The following is a 20,949-nucleotide window of genomic DNA, read 5'->3' on the forward strand; positions in this document are numbered from 1 at the left end:
AAATAGACATTTTCACACACAATCAGTCTAATAAATCAGAGCTGCAAAAATCATGTGACCAGAGAAATTTCACTGGGCCAGAAAATTTTGTAGGGAATATCATTACAATGGTCAGTTCTCCTTCTATCCATTCCAAGGAAGTTTTTTTCATGACCACGTCCATTGTTCCTGCTTCTGGTAACAACAGCCTGATATTCCTTATGAATCCTCTCTACCCTCACCCAGGTCCAGGTGGTTTAGGAGAAAGTAACTCCACTCTGACTTCTGACTCTAGGAGCAGGTTTAGGCCCACATGGAGTCAAAGGGCAACATATTCCCCCAATCTACAGTAATGAGATGAGGAAAAGGCACTTTCATGTGACCCATAAAAGTAAAACTGAAATCCAATCCTGAGATTTTGTCAGAATTCTTGAGCTGGAAAGCATTTTCTGGATTTTAACACTAGTAGGATCTAAACCTAGAGCTGTTAGAGGACCATGTTGCCAGATAAATGGCAGAACCTGTTGAAATCAAAGGCCACACAAAAACATTTCACAGCTGGGAGATGTCAAGAAATGGCATGATAATACTTTTGAGTTCCTGATCCAGATGTATTCCTGGACATTTCAACTACTCAGATCAGTGGAGTCCTACTTGGCTTGGTACATTTTGAGCTGGATCTCTTTGAGTTGAGTCTTTTTCAAGCAACTAATCTGGATGAAGACACTCACTCTGTTTCCCATAGCATCAGGCTGCAAATACAACTTTAGCCTACAGGGAGTCCACTCAGTATTTCCTCCTCATAATACCACCTTTCATGAAAAATGAATCAAGCATTAGAAATCAGTAGAAGGAATGCTTATTTTCTCTAAATGCATTTGATAAAATTCAAATTTCCCCTATGTGCCCAAAGGCTCTCTGCTTTTATTTTAGATTCTAATTAAATGGGCCAAACTCATTTTTTGGTAGCTATAAAGAAAATGTATACTTAAGAGTTTTCATTTGCAGCCATGGTTTCATTAATAGAAATTGATGGAAATACATGGAAATGCTAGGGCCTCTGAGCAACTAAGTCTCTCTGAACTTCCGCTAAGACCAGAGCATACTTTATCCACTCTCCTTAAAACTGCCACCACTGCTGCATTGACTGCCACAACCTTCCTCCTCAAACTGAGAAGGTAAATTTGCCTCCTTCGAAGACAAAAAGGCTCCAAACAAGAACTTTCAGCTTCCCACCACCAAGCTTCTCTGAAACTATCCTATCCTGTTCTTTACTCCCCTTCTAGCACAGTCCTCCTGGCTACTTCTCCATGTGTCCTCTGCGTTCACCTCTCCACAATATCAATGATCACTTAAAAATACCCAACAGGGTTGCTATTTGGATCAAGGGACATCAACAGGCAAAGTATTTTACACAGAGCCTAACACATCTTCAAGCCTCACAAGTCACAGCACTATTATTCATTCATGTATTTTGTAAAGATGTATTGAGCAACTCAGTGCAGAGGGTGCCATATTAGATGCTTTATTATAAATACCTAAAATCTGTCTTCTTCTCTCAGGACTCTTACATTTCACAGGGAGGGAGGAGGAAGGAGAATAGAAAACACATAATTACAAGACATAGTGATCCACTTCACCAAGTTTGGTCCAAACCAATGGCATTGTAAGTGTTATCACTGGAGAAAGCCATTCCAGCTGTGGACTACACTATCCAGGAGGTGCTATTTATACTGACCAGATGTGAATGTCACCCCCTGAAGTTTCACAACACAGACATCCTTAATATAAAGGAACTGAATGGTGAGCCCTGAAGTTCTGAATAGGGAAGGACAAAACTAGATCCCTCAGAGTCAACAATTAAAGCAACCAAAGATGGTTAAGAAGGGCTCAAAATTGATGTTCCAAAGCCACTAAGGATCACTCTTCCTCTGGCTCTTCAGATTTCTCCTCCTTACCCCTTAAGGCACACCGGAAATTATGAGAGCATTCTCTACATGTTTCTGCCGATACAGGTGGAGAGACTCCAGCATCCATGGTGCAGTCTAGTGTGGAAAACAAACAAACAAACAAAAAAACCTAAGGGCTCCTTGCTATACCAATGAGAATGAGCTTCTTAAACCCATACCTCAAATCCAAGGCATAACAGCTATTATTTTTAAAGTGCAATGATTTGGGGCCTGCTAAGCCTGAATACCCTACTGGTGATTCTACTGAATTTGACCTCATCAACTTCGGATCCCCTTCTTGCTCCACACTGTTTGAAGCAGATGGTCTATTTTAAAGCATTTTCCCTACAATCCCACTTCAACTGATAATTCTCATCAAGGAAACCATCTGGGTTATTTTTGAAACCCCACTACAGGCTGCTAACAGCCTGCCCAGTATCCATTCTTCACTTCTTGCTGATCAAGTACATGTCAACACCCAGTTAAAATGCACTAACATTTACTGTATATCCATATATAAATATGACTAAGACTTGTCTCGTAGGGCATCTGGGCGGCTTAGTCAGTTAAGCGTCCGACTTTTGGTTTCAGCTTGGGTCACGATCTCACAGTTCATGAGTTCAAACCCCACATCAGGCTTTGTGCAGAGCCTGCGTGGGATTCTCTCTCTCTCTTCCCCTCTCTCTGCCCTTCCTCCACTCACTCTCCCTCTCTTTCTCTCTCCTTCTCTCTCAAAATAAAAATTAAAAAAAAAAAAAGACTTGTCTCTCTGCCCTCAGCATACCTGTTACACCTTTCTTTCTCAATACCAAACTGTTTTTATTTTGGGGTTTCTAGAAAAGCCCAGACTCAAGGCCATTTTTGTCATTCATGCTAGTAGATGTTTTATTATATTTTCACCAAAGTTTCCCTGCTTTCATGATATCTGTTGCTACAAAATGATCATGGCATGAAATACGTTATTTGGGACACAGAGTTCCATTAATGCCTTGGAGGAGATGGCTTACCAACTGGTCCACCAGTGCCCTACAAGAATGCAATTGCATTACATGGGTAAATGATTTACTCCTGGGGAATATTTTATCCTCTGTTTTGTGACAAGGTCAATTGTAGCCTTACTTCTGTCCCATTTTTCATTATTAGACACATTTAACAACTACATGCTTAATTATCTAAGACTCCAAGTCAGCATCAATAGTTATATTACTGCATTCATTTGGAAACGACTATGAGTGCAACTTACCTCTGGCTCAATGTCCTTTTACCCACTGTACATGTGGTGTCCTTGTCTACGCTAATAGTGGTTCAATCGATACCAATACACTCACAGTTGGCTAGCAAAAGATAGCATTTTTTTTTTTTAACCATGATCTCTGAAGTTCTTCAGGCACATGCTAAGGCAAAAACAGGTATGGATATATCAAGCCCTGTGAATGCCACCCATATGCTTATTGACTTCCAATAACCTGTATCTGTGTTCCTGGGAGCATTTCCAAACCACATAAGGTTGGAAATACAGATGAATTAACATCCCCTGGGTACAGTCTTCAACTAGTTACAGATGGGAGTTGGTGTATAAATATCTCAGCTCTTCCTTTTTTGGATGGAATAATTCTGAAGTATAAACTACACACCATTTCTGGTTCCACCAGTAGTAAATTCAAATTTTGGCAGCTTTTCCTTCCTTACCTTACTTACCCCTCTCTACTAACAGGGTTCCTATAACTTTCCAAACAAACTACTTGCTCTTGAATCCTTGACTCAAGGTCTGTTTCGGGGCGGGGGGGGGGGGACCCAAACTAAAACAGAGGAGGTGAGAGGAATTAGGTTTTAGAATTTGAGAAAATACTTACTTTCATCTTTTATGCTTGTGGGAAAATAGTCTTAATCAATAGAGTAAGGAAGATCTACCACTGGATGGGGAATCTGCCATTTATTAGTTATAAAATAGGAATAATGACAGCACCTAATTTGTAAGCCCATTGGAAAAATTAAATAAAATAGGGTACATAATGCATGTAACAATATCTGGCAAATAATAAGTGTTCAAATAATTTCAGTTACTGTAAATACCATTGTTCTAACTCTACAGTATATCTTTTCTTCCTATAACCAAATAAATAGCTTCTTGAGTACCTACTAGGTGCCATAATTTCATCCTGAAGAGACAGAGCTATGGTTCAAATTCTATCAACATCTACCTGTGTGAAAAGTTATTTTCACTAAGAAAATTTTGGAGAATTAGCAGGACTGCAGCAATAGTGTCCTCAGTGGCTCAAGCATGAGGTTAAGGTTTGACCCCAAACTCAAATTATGTTTCCTATCAAAAATTTTGAAGGTCTTTGCAAGAGGACAGTCATAAATAAACTGGAGAACACTGCAAAATGGCCTCCATCTCCACCTCTGTGGTCACAGCCTTTGCAATGTGACTTTGCAGCAACTTCCTTTAAGTAGAGTCTACTTCCCTACCCCTTAAACCTGGGCTGGCCTTGAAACTTGCTTTGACTGAGAGAATGTGACTACAATGACAGTGTACCAGTTCCCAGTCTGGGCCTTCAGATGGCTGGGTGCTTCCCTTTTCTTTTGGAGCCCTGCTCAGGTGACAGGTGAATAGGCTGAGAGTAGCCTGCTGAAGATCACATGGCCCAGTCAGCCCCACCATCCCAACATGCAGCCACTCAGTCACCACATATGTGATTGGGCAGATCCTAGAGTAGCTGGCTCTGCTGGTTCTACTGGATCCACTTCTACCCAAACTCTTAATTGGGGAACTTTCCAGGACTCGGCCCTTAGATTCCTTCTCTAGCTAAACTTACTTGTTTTGGTGAAGTCATCATCTTTACCTCCAGCCCAGACTTTTCTCCTCGACTCCAGACTCTCAAACAACACAACATCTTCACTAGAAGTGAGCATCCCTTGGGATCCCAAGTGGGCATCCCTTGTCCCCTGACACCTGGGTGGCTCAGTCAGTTGAATGAACAACTTTGGCTCAAGTCATGATCTTGCAGTTCATGAGTTTGAGCCCCACATAGGGCTCGCTGCTGTCAGCCTATTAGCGTAGAGCCCACTTCAGATCCTCTGCCCCCCTCTCTGTCCCTCCCCTGCTAACGCTCTCTCAAAAAATAAATATTAAAAAAAAAAGTAGATGTCCACTGTTTAAACTGAACTCTTAATTTCCCCCCAGCAACTTCCTTCTCCCACAGTCCTTCGGTGAAGGCAATTTCATTCTGCTAGTTGCTCAGGTCAAAAGCCTTGAAGTCATCCTTGACTTCTCTCTCTCTCTCTCTCTCTCTCTCTCTCTCTCTCTCTCATAACCCATACCCAATCCTAAGGAAACACTACCTTGAAAATATAGAAGAATTGGGTCACAACTCCCTACTTTCATGGCTAGAAGTCTGGTCAAATCACCATCTGTCTTGCCTGAATTATTGCAGTGTTCCCCTGATCAATCCCCCCACTTTCACACTTTCCTCAACAGGGAAGCCAAAGAGACTTGTGTAAAATATGTCAGATCCTATCCTCTGCTCAAATCTCTCCAGTGATTACACATCTTGCTCAGAGTAAAGGCTAAGATGTTGTTGACCACCGCCTCTCAGGCCCTGCTGGCTCTGCCCCTCCTTCACTTTGTCCCAGCCACACTGGCTTCCCTCTACCTCCTCCCACAAGGTAGGCATTGTACCTTGGAGCCTGTACACTGGGTTCTCTCTGTTAGGATGTTCTCTCATGTGCATCACAATGTAGATCTACAGGTCCCTCCCCTCCTTCAATGTCAACTTCTCAACAATGCCTCTCCTTATTGAAACCTGCACCCTTTCCTGCCACCGTGCCACCCACTTCCCAACCTCTTTATCCCACTCTGCTTCTTCAAAGCTCAGATCACCTTCCAACATTCTATCTATTTCTTAGATTATTTACTGTTTCTCCCCGCAAATGAGAGATGTTTATTTATGTTCACTGAAGCGCCATCTCTATAAACACAGCAGTGCTCAATGCATGTCTGTTGAATAAATGAATGACTAGTTAGGAATGGTCACTGTGGTATCTACTTTTATCCTAGTTTTAAACTTTACACTTTAATCCTATTTTTTTTATCTAACCTGTCAAAAACAACAAAACAGAAGCAAGCAGTCACCACCCTAATAGATCCAGTTATCTTTATTTTAATCCTATCACTTAGAACCAAAGGTCTTTGTTTTACAGTGACATTGCACACCTTGGTTTATGCAGAAAAGAAAACCCTCTTCAACAGGCAGGCCGTGCTCTGTGTTTAAAATAAAGTTGAGGTCTGAAAAGACCTGGGAAACCACTTTCTAAAGTCTTGTCTCACTCTTCTATCTCAAGCAAATAGTAACTCTAGGGACAACACTGGAATTTTCTATCTCATTTGTTTTTCATTACTTTTTAGTAAGGTACAGTGATATCATTATTCTCAGTTGCCCTGGGTGATTCCAATATTGATTTTGAGATTCTTCCAGCTATTCTATATAGTGTGTATCATTTATAAGGTTCTACTTCACTTCTGTGGGCATATTTGCATTCTGAATGTTTTATATTTTCCAGATGATAGTATCATATGAAATATGATAGCATCCTTCTGAGCTTTGATAATCCCTACCTCCAGCAAGCTTGAGACCATATGATTTCCTTTTGTATTTTGGTTTAATTCAAATGGAACACATGAGGTTTTTAATAATTACCCAGTATTGCAAAAATACTGAAGAAGTTGAGTTGCTGAAGCCTAACCATGCACATATTCCCACCAAATATTAAGGAGACTTAGCTCAAGATTTTTTCCCTCTGGATGGAATTGTAAAAATGCATCTTTCTAAAACCTCATATTTTGCCTATATTTAAAACCTATACATTGCCTTATATTTAAATTATTAAATAAATTGGCTTATACTTTCAGGAAATGAGATTATGAAGGAACATTGGCGGGGCATCTGGGTGGCTCAGTGGGTTAAACAGCCAACTCTAGATTTCGGCCCAGATCATGATCTCATGGTTCCTGGGACTGAGTCCCATGTTGGGCTCTGCACTGACAGCACAAAGAATGTTGGTATTCTCTCTCTCCCTCTCTCTCAGCCCCTCCCCCGCTCATGCTTGCACTGTCTCAAAACAAATAAATATTAGGAAAAAAAGGAACATTGTATAAGAATGATTCAAAACCCTAGAGCAATCCTCTCCTGTAATCCAAGGATGACAAATTCAAAAGGCTTCAAGGAACAAGAAGGTAGTATAAACAATTGAAATAGCCTGATGGGACCCAATAGGGAGTGATGGAAACTGTGGCAAAGACTCCATTCATTACTGGTCCATGGCGGAGGCAGCTACTACTCAGCCACAGTGGATGGGTGCCATAAAAATACACACTATTGCCAAATTTTGAATTTGTGTATATATGGTTTTTTTTTTAAGTGAAGAGATCTGAATTTTTAGGGGAAATTTCACACTCTGGGTGCCAAACAGAACATATCTAGGCCACAAGACTCTGCTCTAAATCAGCACTGTTAAATGTTTAATACCTAATTCACAGTGTTCTCCTACACCTTCCAGTTTTAAAAGGACAGCTCAACTATATTTCACAGATAGTAAAAGTCTCCAGTTGTTGTTTCCTGATTCCTAGTCGGTAGTGGGCTGTGGTGTTGAGTGTTTCTTTCAACCAGTATAGACCGCTGATATGGCAATGCAGGTACCCTCCCCAGCAGGTACCCTTCCCCAGGAATCCAAGCTAAAATCAACACAGTAACTGCTGTCAAGAGTGTATACGTATACTGCCTTTAAAATCCCTTCCAGTTATCACCCTAGAATCTTCTCTCTCTCGGCATCCTGCCGCAAATATCTGTGACCAGAAGCTTGATGACCCCCCGGTCCCACACTGGGGAACCTCTTATTTGAACCACTTACTTTCATCCATTTCCCCACCAAGCCTTCCTGGTTTTTCTCGTTTTATAGTGCATTCGTTACTATGGAAACATGTGGTGCCAAAGACCAGGGCAGAAGTGAGTAAAACCCCAGCTTTCCAAGTAAAAAGCAACTAATATCCAAGCAGGGGTCACATCATCAACCATGTGCTATTCATACCAGGTTTGGGGCAACAGAGAAGTGGAAATTGAATCTTGTAACTAAATAATTATTCTCATTTTTTCAGAAGCTCCATTTATTTACTCTATTACTGGAAAGCTGGCTCTTAGCTTACAGTTTGCTTCATTACTTTCTTTTCAATGTATTTAGAAGGTCTGCTTTATACCCATATCCAATATTAGAATTTGTCTCTAACCAGAAACCAAGTATTAATCTTTCCTTCCACATGTTTTTCATATTTATAGAAAGCAAGGGGAAAAAGTCCCATGCTAATTAAGGAAATGGATTAGACCATTGCTAGGACCCATTCCAGAATTTTAAACCATGGCATCGCCCTTTTGCATCTGGACTCATTTTTTAGTCTCAGTAATGTCCATTTATCCACAAACATTCCCCCCCCACACACACACAAACATCTGTTAACGACCTGACATACATCTTCATAAAGCTGGGGTCTGGGGATACAGACACCAAGAGACAAGTTATCTGCTTTGGAAGAGTTCTCAGGCTAGCATAAGAAGGGAACCAAGTGAGAAAACATCTATATAAAACAGTGTGATGACTGCTTTCAGAAGGGTAACCCAAAACCATGTGGAAGAAATTTCAGGGGGTGGGGCAGGGGGAAGTGGTAGCTGGGTAGGAAGTTTTCAATGAATGGTGATGATCAGGTGTTCATTTTGGGGTGGGAATGAAAACAAAGAGAACAAATAAGAGGTTGACATGAGGTCTAATTGAGAGATGCTGTGGGAAGTGGCAATGGGGACAGGGAAAGGCATATGCAAGAAAGTTTTAAGTTGATGAGATTTAGGGACTCCTTGGATTTGAGGAGATAAAACAAACTAACTCAAGTCATGAATTGCTGTTACTCAAGTATTATTAGAAATTTCCTTTTACTATTCGTTTCTATGTCTCTAAAACCTAGACAAGAAAGAAAACTCTACATTCAGTTTAAGATTTTTATTCCCTTAACCGACCCTCCTCCATCACTGTTTATTTGTATTTTTAGAGATTAAATCATACCCACATAGCAACTGTCTCTACATTGGGGGAAGAACCTTTTAAACAAGTGAAGTTTTCTACTCTTCGGTACCAGGAAGTTCTTCTCCTGGGTCAGTAAATTGCAGTGCAGCTAAATTAGGCAGGTGGGCAACTCAGCTGATGATTAAGAACAACTTAGCTAGAAAATCAGTGTGTTATACAAACATCTATTCTCATGATTCAAATGACCATCCTTAGAAGCAAAGTGCTCAAGTTCCATCCAGAACAGAGCTAAAGAGTTTCTTAAATAGTATGTCAACCTTGAACTTGAAAAGTGAAGTTAACAATTGTTGACTATCCTAAAATTTATATTCGAGACTGAAGGTATGAGTGAGCTCACATCCATCCTCCCTCCCTCCTTCCGTAACTTGTTATTAAAAGAGTAATGGAACCAATGTTTGGATAAAGTCATCTTGATTCACTTGGACAGTGGGGAAATGGAGGCTTAGGTTTATGAACCAGTGATTAAAAAAAAAAAAAAAAAGGTATTCTTCATTGCCAGTGACATAAATGCTAATTCCCTTAGAAACTGGCAAAGGGGATCCCATAACTGATATATTTTAAAATATAAGTTAAATTTGTTTCTTATACAAGGAACCAGATATTGATTTTTGCTTTTGATCATTCAGTCAATCATAATACTGTACACATCAAGGCCATCAATGCATTTACTTTCCTTTTGCATGGGGAAATTTGCATGAACAGAAATGCTGAATCAGAGGATTGGAATCAGAGTGGGTTGATTAATCCAGCGATTTTTAAATTATTGAAGGTTCAAGGACTCCAAACAAAACTTTTCTTATCTACTGACAACAGATTCCGATGAGCCAGAGTTTGACTCCTCTTCGTTACCCTAACTGCATATTTTGCCTTGAATGACTATTTTACGGGACTCTTATAAAGATTAAGATATACAGGTAAAACACTGGGATGAGGGTTTAATACATCTTGTTCAATGTTAGCTATAATCACAGGAGTGCAATCTACTTTTCTTATGATCTGTGTTGTTGTTGCACAAGTAGCTAATTGCGTGTTTGTGTGTGTGCGTGTGTGAACAACTATCACCCTTCTAAAACAGTAAACTGAAGGGCACCTGGGTGGCTCAGTTGGTTAAGCATCCGACTTTGGCTCAGGTCATGATCTAATGGTTTGTGGGTTCAAGCCCCACATCAAGTTCTGTGCTGACATCTTGGAGCCTGCAGCCTGCTTTAGATTCTGTGTCTCCCTCTCTCTGCCCCTCCCCCACTTGTATTCATTCTCTGTCAAAAATAAACATTAAAAAAAATTTTAAGGAAAAAAAAGTAAACTGAGCAGGCCTGATCCTAACATTTGAGGGAGCAAGAGCACAAACGGAGTCTTAATTATCATATAAAGATGATAAATAAGCTAAAAATTGTTAAATATGTTCTATCTGCCTAGCTTTACAACTATGTTCCTAACAACCTAGAAGATGGATTTAAATTCAGATTTCTTGAATTCCAGAACCCAGCAAAGTAAGGAGAACCAGCTTCCTGCCCGGCCACCTAGCTCTTTCCACCCTGAACCGTGTATGTGGACTACAACACCCACCTGTCTGAGCTCCAGGTGCACCTCCCACGAACGGTCTTTCCTCAGCACCCCTTGGGCCCAGGAGCCTTTTGAGCAGGTAAGTCCAAGACCTGGGTTCGCATGGCAAGGCCCAGAGGGGGCCAAAGTGGCACATGGGCCCTTTGGTGCAGCCGGCAGGTGGCCGTGCAGGTGCACAGAGGCTGGGGGACAGAGCAACTGAGCTCTTTGCCGTGCAGTGTCCAGGGTCGGGCCCCTCTGGGTAATTTAAGATTTTCTCTGTCCTGTTTTTTTAGTGCAACTGAAGAACAATTTCCTTCTTCCCCTGCCATTTGCAAGTCTTTCCTCAGGGAAAAGTTTACAAACAATTATACAAGCAACATGAACCTGAGCACTGAATTATCCAGATAGCCACAGACATTTCCTAGAACTGTAGGAAGAATACCAACTTCCCTACGGATGTTTGGTATTATGTGCCAAGCTATTTGAACAGGGACTGCAGTATTCATGGTGGACCAAACTCAAACATTACTATAGGACTTTCTAGATGTAAGTCAGAATTAAAAAAAAAAAAAAAAAAAAAAAAAAAAAAAAGCCTAGACTCATGTTGGTGCCCCATCTATTTCCAAACTATATCTCTTGTTGCTGCTGCTAAACTGCCTGCTTTGGATAATCCTCCCACTGGTTCTTATCTAACCTGAGAATGCAACCTCCCCTCCAAAAATCCTGTCCAGCCACAAAGACCAAGTCTGAGAAGCCACGCTCTTCAGGACAAGTCACTGCTGACTCCAGGAGAAAAAACAGCATCCCAGTATAACTACTGGCAGATTGTGGCCCAGCCCCAAGCAAGCTATTCTAGGCTAGAGCCTGCTTCTCTAAGTCCCTGGTATTTAGGGCCTGGAGGTGGCTAGGTTCTGGTTTGCTTCCAAGCCTGTTTTTCTGTTGTTTTTGTCCCCCACCACACCGCCCCTCCTTCCTGGCAATTCTTTTAGCTATCTGATAACCTTCTAGTAAATTCTTTTTGCTCAAGTTAGACAGCTTCTTTCATTTGCATGCAAACTAAGAGTCATTGCTGATACACTTGGCAGAGCTCCTGACACAGAGATAATCAATGAATGTGTGTTACATAAATGAATAATTATAACCTGAATGTGTATCACTATCATATTTATAAAATAATGGGTTTTTTTTCTGATTCATAAGACAATGTTATTGACTAATTTTTTTTAAGTCGTAAATATATAAATAAAAGACAAAAGCAAAGCCCTATTGCTACCATCAGACATGGCCTAACTTTGATTTTTGTTCCAGTTTTTACCTATAGGATATTTCCATTTCACAAAACACGTATCATTATGCCCTTGCTTATATATTTCCACTTAAAACTGAAGTTGTTTCAAGATAATCTTTGAAATGAACACTCTTAATATTTAAGTAATGTGTGTTATTTGGGGACTTAAAATACCTTTAACCAGCCCCCAATTTTTAGTTTTAAAGGGCATTTAAATTTTTTATTGTTTTTGCCTGCGTCTGATTCCTTAGCAAAGACCAAAATTAAAATTAAAGCCAGAGAAATGGTTGTATCAAATCATTTGAACTCTGAAAATATTTGTCAAAAGCTTTTAACTGTCCTCCAGAAAGGTTGTATCCTGTAATTCTCCCACCAGCAGTAATGAAAATGTCCTTTCACTGCATCCCTGCTGGTACTGAGTTCATATATATATATATATATATATATATATATATATATATATATGTATGTGTGTGTGTATATAGCAAATATATATTTAGCAAATATATATATTTGATTGTTTAATACATGAAACATGGCATCTCATTTTTGTTTTAATTTGCATTTCTGTGGTTAATAGTAAGAATATTTATTAAATATGTGTATTAGCCTTTTTATCTCATCCTTCCAAATCATTTATTCAGATAATTGAACAATTCTATTGGGGTGTTATTTTCTACTTACTGATATGCAAGAGTTCTTCAGTGCAATTATTCTATTAACTGTTCTGTCATGCTTGGTGTCAGTATTTTTCTCCATGATTATTTTCTGCTTTAAACAGGGTCTTTTTGCATATGAAAGCTTAAAATATATTCAAAGCTATCTTTTGCTGTGATTCTTTGCATTAATTGTTAAATATCTTCTTCTAGCTTTGTTTCTCACCTGACCGATAAACTTTCCAATATATTTGGAATTTAGTCTAGTGAGTCATATAAAGAGGGTCTTAGTTCAAAGTTTTCTACCTATTTGGTGTAGCTTCTTGATTTTGTCTAATGCTTCTCGCTTTTCAAAATGCTTTATCCATTGCACTTGTTTCCAGAAACTACCTGAGATGGCTTCCAGGCTATGCTATTCCAGTGAGCTATATCTATTGATTCTCACATCAGTACTACATGGCTCCAATGGAGTTCGATGACCAGATTTATTTTTATTTCTGTAAGGGCAATCCACTCCCACATATATTCTTCAGCAAGATTTTCTTGAGTATAATCACACAGTAATTCTTCTGGATTGATGTTAGAATCATTTTGTCAAATTTTCCCAAACCCCAAAGCAATAAAATTATATAATTGATTGTGGAAAAACAGTCATTTCAGAATATCCATCTTTCTACCCCAAGAATAAGGCATGTTTTCATGTGTTTATGTGTTTGGGTAAAATTTTACAGCTTTCTACACAAGTTTTTAGACATTTCTTATTATTCCCAAGTATGTTATGTACATTTTCTATTCTTCTTAGGTAAATTTATATTTTTGTGGATTCATGAGCAAAATCATTTTCTATTGCATTTCTTAGCTGGTAAATACTGGCACTTTGGGGTCGCCATTAATTTTTTTTTTTTAAGTTTATTTATTCTGACAAAGAGACTGCATGCCAGCAGGGGAGGAACAGAGAGAGCAGGAGATAGAGAATTCCAGGCAGGCTCAATAGTCAGCTAGGATCCCGACTCTGGGCTCGATCCCACTAATTAGGAGATCACGACCTGAGCTGAAATCAAGAGTCAAATGCTTAATCAACTGAACCACCCAGGTGCCCTAGCTTGATTTTTAAATGTGTACATTATAACTAACCACCTTACTGAAATATTTTATTAGTTCCTTTAGACTCAATTGTGTATCTATCACTTTATTTCAAAATTTTTAATGTTTATTTATTTTCGAGAGCAAGAGAGACAGAGTGTGAGAGGGGAAGAGGGAGAGACAAAATCTGAAGCAGGCTCTAGGCTCCAAGCTCTCAGCACAGAGCCTGACAAGAAACTCGAACCCACTGACCGAGATCATGACCTGAGCCAAAGTTGGACACTCAACCGACTCAGCCACCCAGGCACCCCTGTGTATCCATCACTTTTAAACGAAATCAAGACACAATGTCTGATTTCTGTCACTTAGGTGAAAAGTTATACTCAAACATATGCATTAAGGGGCACCTGGGTGGCTCAGTCTGTTAAGTATCTGCCTCTTGATTTCAGCTCATGTCATGAACTCAGGCTTCATGAGTTCAGCCAATGTGGGGCACTGCACTGACAGCACAAAGCCTGCTTGGGATTCTTTCTCTCCTCTCTGCCCCTCCCACCCCCCCCTCTCTTTTTCAAAAATAAACTTTTTTTTAAAAAAAGTGCATTAAATGTTTTTATTTGCTTTTAAAAAAATTACCATTCATGAAATGAAATTACAGGAAATTGAGGCCATCCAAGAAATCCAAATATAATCCTGTATTCCTGCATTCCACCACATTCATTTTCCTGGGGTACTGAGTCTTGCTTTTCAGGACTACCCAAAAGTGCCCTGAATGAGACATTACGTTACTTCTCACTTGGATTAAACAGAATAAAACAATTCAACTGCCAGTTAAGAATTTTGACAACTGTGGAAGACAAACACACCAGGAACTCGCTCCTGTATAAAGAGCAACTTGTCTCTTATTTTAACCCCAGAGACAACAGGCTGATGCTCTGCAAAGTAGAACAGGACCCACCTGGCTATATTCACAAAGCAGTTGCAAGCTCTTCTGTATATGAGCAGATTCCTTCCCCCCACCCCCCATAAGCAGAAGTTTCCTATTTTAAAAGATCGGGATAAAAGCACCTACTAATTATTAGCTCATGAAGTATTTGTTGTGCATTTGATTTGGATTCTGTGTTACTAGGAGAGACTGGAGGGCTATCTATAGTAACCAGTAGGGACAGGGACGGAGGAGAACCTGGCATAGAACAGAAGCCCAATAAATATTACTGCAATTATTATTTACTGTTTATTTTTAATCTCTAGAAGGCTAAAAGTCTAGTTCTCCATTGTCCCCTCTAGGGCCTACCATGACAAATACAAATGTCCAATAGATATTTGTGAAATGTTTGCTTTGTGAAATGTTTGCTGACTGATAGGTTTTTACAAAGACCTCAGTTGGCAGAAAATATTTTGACTCAATTCTTAACTGCTCGCTTAAAACCAATTCTTAGAAGATGCATTTGTTAAAGCCAAGAATACTCCTCTTTTCCAGTCAGAACGAGTTTCTCAATTGCTCTTTTTATACAAGTTAGTGGGGAAAAAAAAAGTTTCTAAAAAATCAGATCTTTAAGTTGGCACAGAAAAATGCTATGAGAGTTTTCATTCCTTCACTCATTTGCCATTGTTGATCATCTTCTACATGCAAGACACAAAGCAAATGGCCATCACGGAGTTCACAGACATTCAATAGTCAAACAAATGAATAGGAAACTGCAAATTGAGGTAAGTGCTATGGAAGAAAATTAAAAGGCTGATAAGAGAATTGGGCTGCTGGGGAAGGGAGATCAAGGAGGCCCAAAGGACAAGTACAGTTTGTACCAGCAAGGTGTAGGGGAAGTTCTTGGGAAATTCAACAGACAGGAGGTCAGTGTAACAGCAGCGAGAGAAGGAGATGCCCAAGATGAGGCTGGCCAAGTGCCCAAGGCTCAGTCTCTGGAACCCACCTCAGGTATGTAGAGGCATTTTATGCAAGGAATTGACATGATCCTATCTATTCTAGAAGAATGATTGGAAGAGCCAAGCAAGGAGCCACGGGTCTTGCTAGAAAGTTATGCCAGTGATCCAGTACGGGGAAGACAACTTGAGCATTGATAGTGTGGTGTGGTACAGATGGAAGGGAGAATCTACCGAGAGATACATGGAGAAATTTATAAAATTTTGTGATGGTTTTGGATATGGAGGGCACAAGGAATTAAGGTGTCAAAAGATGATTCTTGAGTTTCTGGCTAAAGCAATTCCATGTACAGTGGTGTCTTCTACAAAAATTAGAAAAATTAGAAAGGTGTTAATATTGGGGTGTTTCTGTCACTTTTGTTATTTTGCTTGTTTAATTTGATTTTCTGTTGTTTGTTTGCATTGTGTTGGTCGGGTAGCAAAAGAGAGGAAGGCGACATTAACAAACCCTTTTGGGACAGGGCACGTCAGGCAGATTACCTGTGGAAGACTGAGATCCTAGATTATCTGGGTTTCCAGATTAGTGACATTTGTCTAGTATCTCTAAATGCTGCTCTTCCCTACCATGTTTGGGAAGCCACAAATATGTCAGCTGTATTAAATAACTTTTAAAGTATTTTCTGAACCCACAATACTCTATCTTTACCTTCTGCTCATATGCAGAAATAATCATGTCATTAAACACAGATCATAGGGATGCTGGCATACTGGGCTGAATAGTGTCTCCCCCAAATTCACACCTAACCAGAACCTACAAATGTGAACCTTATTTGGAAATAGGGTCTTTGCAGATATAATCGAGATGAGGTCATACTGAATTACAGTGGACCTTAATTCAGTATGAATGGTGTCCTTATAAGAAGGGGGAACTTTGCCACATGAGGATGGAGGCAGGAAATTGGAGTTATGTTGTCACAAGCCAAGGATCACCTGGGGCCACCAGAGCTAGAAAAAGGCAAGAAACGATCCTCCCCTAGAGGCTTCAGCCGGAGCACAGACCTGTCTACACCTTGATTATGGACTTTCAGCCTCCAGCACTGTGAGAGAATAAATTTTGTTTTGAGCTACCTCATTTTTGGCCATTTGTTTTATGGCAGCCCTAAGAAACTGATAGTTGAAGTGTTAGATCACTTATTTGGGCTTGACTAGCGTAACACAGAGCACATAGTATAGGTTGATAAATATCCATTTCCCTTCCTCTTCCAATGTCCCCACCATTTTCCTGGTTGGTTTATGTTACCAGTAGTCCACACACTCTCCCACTTAGACAAGTCTTTCTATTCCCAGGATTGTTTTACAGGGGAGGAAACTGAGGCTCCACAAAGTTAAATAACTTGCCCAAGATCACAAAGCTAATAATGGCAGAGGCAGAGCTCAAACTCAGCTGTCTCATCACCAAAATGATACCACAACCCAGAACACCTGCCACTCACACCTGCAGTGCTGAAACAAACTCTGATGAAGTAAAGGAGAGGGGCTGACAAATTAGGTTTTCAATGCCTGAAATTAAAACTCACATTTATTAACAAAATACCAACTTGCAGACACCTACTATAATCAATCTGTACCTAGTCCCAGAGGAACACAAAAATTGTATTCTAAGACCAATGCTTTCAATAAACTTCCATCAACAATATTGCTTCCATTAGCAATGCTTCTGCTTTGCACATATGTATTCTAAGTCAAGGTATTACTGTCAGATTGGACATTTACAGCTTTAATTTACTTAAATGCATTTTCCTCAAGCACTCCCCATTTCGTTTTGATGCTACTGACTCATTCTTGCCACCTAAGGAGACCATAAGAATAAATACTCTAAGTACGGAGGAAAGTGTCTCTAAACTTCATAGTCACAGATGTCCATCCTTGGAGTAAAAAATAAAAGCGTATTCTAAATTTGCCTTCCCTCCCTAACTCAGGGAGTTGTGCTGCTGAATATAACAGATATGCAAGTATAAGGTGGCACAGCTGTTATTCTGGAGTGTCAGTTTCATAGGAATTCTGGTGTGGGAGGGGCTTTTCAAGAGTCGTGTCCATCTGGACTCAGGTAAGAGAGAGGGGGTCTACATACCTCCAAACCCCAGAAGAGAAAACGGGAGTTCTAAGAGATTTTGGGAGTTCCTTAAGACCCTATGGCTATTTCTTGGTAGAACCCTGTGGAATGCCAGGTTTCCTGATTTCCCCAAAAGTGTATTTAGCCTTCGAAGCTGTCATCAGCTATTAACAATGACACTTTCCTTGGGCTTGCTGCCAACTTCTCTATTTATTAATTTGACCTTTAAAAAAAAAAAAAAAAAAGACCACCACAGATAGCCCCAAATGCTTCACATTCCCTTAACTGCTATCTAATGTTGAAGCGACTCACATCCCATGTTTAAAGCTCCAGATACACACACATGGGTTCAAGAGGGGCGAACACGCCTCTGCTCCAAACCGGGCACAGATGATCTCTGGACTTTTCAAGTTAACCCTCCAGGAGGCCCGGCATCACACGCGATTTTTACAAGTTTGGAGCCGAGATCCTCTTCCACGCTCTGCCCACACCCGTGCCCACGAGCAGAAGTTCTCTCTCTCTCTCCATTACAACCCACCACGCGCGCACACACACGCACACGCACACACACACACCAAGGCAAGTAACAAAGGAAAACACATCCCCATAAAGCCTCTGCTATTACATCTTCCAGTCCACACCTGCCAAGAGACAAAAACCATACGGAAATCCTGCCCTGGCAATATGTGCAACACTCCCAGGGAGAAGCAGGCACCGTGGCACCCCCTTGGGCGTGCGTGGCTGTACACACAAAGAACCGGTGCTGGGCTTGCGAGCCGTCCGGGGGACCAGCGCACTCCCAGAACTGGTATCCGGGGATCTCCCCCCGCGCCCTCTCGCCCAGCAGAGAGGAACTATCCTTTATTTGACCCGTAGAGAGCCCAGGCTGGGTGGCAGCGCATGGGGGGTGGGGGCGGTCCCCGAATCCCTGCCCTCCAGCCAGCCGGTCCCCAGTCTCTGGCATCTCCTAGGCGATGCACAATTGCGCGCTGTCAGATATCCCCTTCGCATCCTGCCGGCGAAGCGAGATGCCCGGGGTCCCAGCCGTGCGCATCCACGCTAGCGCCCCTCCCCGCGCCGCTACCCACCCAGGCAGCCCCGCCAGGCGCGCCTGCCTACCTGGTGGCTGGCTGTCAGCGCAGCGGCGGCGCCTCCTCCGCTTCTCCTCCGCGGCTGCTACACCGCTCGGAGCGCCATGTTCCTGGTCTCCGCGGGCGCACGCCGGGCAACTACTACGGGCTGGGTAGGGGCAAGGGGGGCGGGGGCCAGAGGGAGGGGGTGGGAGGCAGAGCCGCGGCTTTCTACTCTCCACCCAAGCCTCCCCCAGCTACTGAGCATGCCCAGCTGCCCGGCTTCGCCCCTAGGAGGACTTTCCACGAGCGCACGCAGCTGTTCCGGGTTTTCGCGGCAGCCGGCGGGAGGCAGGCAGTAGCAGCTGCGGGAGGCGGGTGGGGGGGAAGGGTCGGGGGAGTGTCTACACGCTGAGGAGCCCCGAGCCAGAGAAAGCAGCCCTTTGCCAATCCAGTCACCCAGTTGCCCTCTGCTCGTGCCGGGGTACCTCCTGCACGCCCCTTCCGCACACACCCGTGGTTCGCAGAAATGTGCAAGACCAATGTGGGGCTGAGCTTTGCTCCGGCGGAGAGCAAAGACGGGGGAGGGGGCGGGGCTGAGAGGCAGATCCTTCCGCAAGCCTCCTTGCTACCACCTGGACCTGTGTTTCTCAAACTTAAATGTGCGGTAGGATTAAAATGCAAATACGGGTTCAGTTGGTCCAGACAGGTGCCTGAGATTCTGCAGGCTATCCCAAGTGATGTTGCCACTGGTCCTCTGACCACACGGAGTAGCAAGGATCTAGAGGAGCCCCAGTCTGTGACCTCTGTGTGGCCATCCTTCAATTAGCCAGCCCAGAAACGGTCTGTATCATCCACAGACGTCCCTCCTGCCTACAGATTATGTGGCGGCTAGTAAGGGAAGATTCCCCCACTCCCCCCCCCCCCCCCGGGTTGCTGTGCTGCCCTGGAAGACATCACGCTAGGGCTGGGCTCTGAACACCCATCCGAAACTGGCTTAGGGGAACATGGGTTCCTCGACCTCTCCGTGCTCGTTTTGCTGGTTGGCTAGCAAACTAGTTGCTACTTGAGCTGCTCTACTCAAGTCTGAACCAGCCTCCCTTGGCTGTCCCCTGCCTCTCCTGAGCTGGGCTAAAAACTCAGACTGGACAACCAAGTGTCCAATGTATTATACATGCGATGGTAAAGCCAGGCTTGCCCAATTAAGAAGACTGACAGATTATAATAAGAGTAGTATGTTTATATACCAAGGGATGACACAGGGCTTTCTGATGAGTGATGTTTGGGCTGAAGCTTGCGATGATATCTCGTGGTTCATATTAAATCCCCTAGTTGTCCACTCTCTTCCCAACCTCCGGCGTCTCCAGCACTGTCAATAATATTCACTGCTCATGCTGTAGTGAGAGAGAGAGACATTAACAAAAACCAGTTATGAGTTTTCAACCTTGGAAATGAAGAAGTTCTACCCTTGTCTGTTTTTAGCTGCCTCAAAAATATTTTCATGAGCTGGTGATACGGTATCTGATTCCATAACTGCATAGCAGATTCAAAATAAGGGTTTATATCTATCAGTATTCTATTATACTCAGTAACTCGTAAACAGTTTTATAGTTAATAGTAAAATATCATTTCTCTCTTGCTTGTTTTCCATTCATTCAGGACCCTCAATGTATTAGCTGCTGTATCAAAACAGGAACCATAGGATAGACGGATAGTTACTTTTCTCTCTCAGTACTCCCATGTATAAAGGAGAAATATGTCCTGGTATATCATGCTTTGTTTTTCTGTTTAAAGGAGTAGTAGTCTCTAAGTCTACCTCTTTATTGTCTAAGCCACACACGTAGCCATAACTAGCCACCTACCACTCGATTATTTGCATAAAGTTTCGATTTTTGACCTTCTTGTATGTGTGCTTGCACAAGTGCAAAAGCTAGAAAATAATTTTATAGAGTTGTAGTTTATTTGTGATTGGTAGCCATTAGGATTTTGCTTGGAAATACTGAACTTCAATCACAGGAAAAAAGTCTCACCTGTTAAACACAAAGCTTGCATTTGCATAGTTGTTTCAATTGGTTGAATACTATGATTATTGTTAGTTGCCTCAAATTCATTTAGGAGTTATGCAAGCTAAACTTTATAAGTGAATAATAATACTATTTCTGTACATACTGCAGTGCATCAAGACCTAGAGAGTTTCTTTTTATATAATGTCATTTATTGAGAGTTTAGCAGGCTGGGTGTTCATTAAAGACCAACACATGTG

At 41.7% G+C, this 20,949-nt stretch overlaps 1 protein-coding gene across 7 annotated transcripts in view; it reads right to left on the bottom strand.

The window, feature by feature from the left end:
- PAK5 (p21 (RAC1) activated kinase 5) overlaps nt 1-20,949 on the bottom strand; it is a 320,788-nt gene that overhangs the window by 268,945 nt on the left and 30,894 nt on the right. For 4 of the 7 annotated variants that reach the window (XM_023251465.2, XM_023251462.2, XM_019826827.3 and 1 more), the window contains one exon: nt 19,934-20,080. The gene's annotated coding sequence lies outside the window, so the exon portion shown is untranslated. Of the gene's footprint in view, nt 1-18,735; nt 19,229-19,933; nt 20,081-20,949 lie in introns of those variants that run through there. The other 3 variants (XM_023251461.2, XM_019826828.3, XM_045053877.1) reach the window with 1 other exon arrangement.

This window comes from Felis catus, chromosome A3 (assembly GCF_018350175.1).
Source record: "Felis catus isolate Fca126 chromosome A3, F.catus_Fca126_mat1.0, whole genome shotgun sequence".
In the NCBI taxonomy this organism is placed as follows: domain Eukaryota; kingdom Metazoa; phylum Chordata; class Mammalia; order Carnivora; family Felidae; genus Felis; species Felis catus.